Source organism: Anneissia japonica, unplaced genomic scaffold, assembly GCF_011630105.1.
Source record: "Anneissia japonica isolate Jap-2015-1 unplaced genomic scaffold, ASM1163010v1 scaffold56259_len31681_cov111, whole genome shotgun sequence".
NCBI classification, from domain to species: Eukaryota; Metazoa; Echinodermata; class Crinoidea; order Comatulida; family Comatulidae; genus Anneissia; species Anneissia japonica.
This window is the reverse complement of record NW_022724014.1, coordinates 12,280-15,088: the sequence shown is the minus strand read 5'-3', so window position 1 is coordinate 15,088 and position 2,809 is coordinate 12,280.

Below are 2,809 nucleotides of genomic sequence, written 5' to 3'. Positions count from 1 at the left end.
ATAATAATAATAATAATAATAATAATAATAATAATAATAATAATAATAATAATAATAATAATAATCATCATCATCATCATCATTTCAGTACCTTGGCCTAAGCTTTGTAATCAAAAACCTATTTACTGGCTATAATTAAAACTAGCCCAAGGGAATAATTATCTTTTGTGCTATTTCCCCTTAACATCGTTTTTTATGTTCTCTAATTTCTTCATTGTCCAAGTTCCTAAGGTAGGTTTTAGTAACATAATAATTAATAATAATAATAATAATGAATAATAATAATAATAATAATAATAATAAATAATAATCATTTCGGCATTAATTAACTTGGTCTAGCCTTGTAATCAAGAACCTGCAGATTTACTATGTAACTAGGCAGGCCTAATTTATACATTCATTGGTGCTCTGCCATTTTGGCAGGTCTTTGGCATCCAGTATTTTAGAGCTGCCTATTCTCAGCTCTTCTTTTAATTTGAAAATAACTGTCACCCTGTTTCATTTTATAAAGAAACGCGCTATTCCTTCCTCTTTGTGCTTTCCCATGAAAGCGTATATTTTTAGTAGTTAGTAGGCCTGTAATTATGCAAAAACCAGATCTAACTAAAAAAAAAACAAAACATAAAATTGTTACAGTATGTAACTCAAGTTTAAATAACACTTTCCATTACTCGGGCAGCTCAATCAAATATTATATTATATTATATTATATGTCATTTTGTAGACGGTTATCTGTTGATGACCTTTTGACCTCCTGAATTCTGGAATATGAGATTTTCGGCCCGAGTCGATTCAGTCGAGACGGCTCGAGCGGAGTTTCATGTAAATGTTTCGTACGGGAAAAAAATCGCCCCGGCGAAAATGGCCCCGGTAAAAATGGCCCAATAATAAAATTCTGTATTAAAACTGATTTAAAAAAAAATTATTATATGCATTTTTTTAAACTGAAATAATTTAGTTTTTAAATGGAATCTAACATTAAATAAATTGCCATTTACATTTTACTTTTTGAAGAAATTACATATTCAATGATAAAATATTCAAAGATAAAAAAAAGCCATGAATAACACTTTTTATTTTTTTTCCATTTAAATGTTAAAAAATAGCAACAACATATTCAATAAATCAACATAAATCATGCATTTATTAATACTAAAATAATTTATTTGTGGCCAATTTACACGCCATTTTAATTCTTAGCAAAATTGCCATATTTACATACCGGTAACTATGTATATAATATAGTATCTCAGTTTACATTATTTAGTACGGTATAGTATTAGGCACTTAAATTTACTTGGCGGGGAGTAGAAACTAAGTATACAATTAAATAAGGTGCTTAAATAAATGTATTCCTAATTATTCAGTTTACTTTAAAAACAATATTTGATTAACAAACACTTCTTTGAAGTAACTCTAAGCAGAAAATTTGTTGAAGTAAAGTTAGCCTCCCTTTTCCCATACATAAACTTGTCATTCAAACACACAATTGATCCACATGCTTTAACTACTGTTTATTTGCACTGTTTATAACATGTAAAGTTATTCATTAGTTTCAATTTTTCTAATGATTTTAACACAACAATTAACTTCAAAGTTTAATGGAAATTGAAATACATTTAATAATATTAATAGTTTGAATCTAAAAAGTCATTTTTTAAGTAATGTTTTAATACATTAATATAACTTTTTTTCTCTCTCTTGGTAATAGTATTTGTCAAATATTATAGTATTCACAAGGACTTTTCGCTACTTCCTTTAAATATGATTTAATAATAATAATAATAATGATAATAGTAATAATAATAATAGTAGTAATAGTAATAATAATAATCATAATAATAATATGAATGTAAACAGTCGTATCCAATAATGAATGTATGTTAATAAAATATTCATGTTAATAAGATATTACTATTTTATATTTTATCTGTTTTGATTGAATTGTCACTACTGTAAAATTAATATTTATTCTTGCATTAATGACAGTTATAAAGAAACGAAACATACTGAAATCAGGAAAAATCTATAATGATTATTAACATACATGCATGTTATATAATTAATGCTTGCGGTACACCACATAGATAGTTCTGAAAAGAACTGTTGTTGTTGGTTGAGAATGTCTCGACGTTTCGGTTGACTTGCTTCAACCGTCTTCAGGAGAATAATATCTGCAGAGATCTCAAACAGGCATGTTGTCAAAAGAGTTGAATGAATTAAAGGCGTATAATAGGTCACAGTCACAGTGTAGTCTATCCTATTGTGAAGGTGATAAAAACAGGCCCACCCAACATTGTCCACCCCACTGCACACCCTACTTTCACAATGGTATATTCCAGTTTGGGTGGTTTATGTCCAATTACCAGTTGAAGTATTGTATGTATGTCATTCCTCTACTTTGTTAGTGGAATAACGTTTTTAAAACCTATTTCAACATTAAAAAAATGTTCAATGGCCATTGTTTTCTACGAAAGCCTATTCGTGCCACTTTAAGTATATGAAATCATATACTTAAGTGGCACGAATAGGCTTTCGTAGAAAACAATGGCCATTGTTTTCTACGAAAGCCTATTCGTGCCACTTAAGTATATGAAATCATCAAAATGTAATCCGAAATTTCGGATTAGTAATCCGAAATAACGGATTAGTAATCCGTTATTTCGAATTAGTAACTCGTTATTTCGATTTAGCAATCCGTTATTTCGGATTACTAATCCGAAATTTCGAATTAAGTAATTCGTTATTTCGAATTAGTAATTCGTTATTTCGGATTACTAATCCGAAATTTCGAATTAGTAATTCGTTA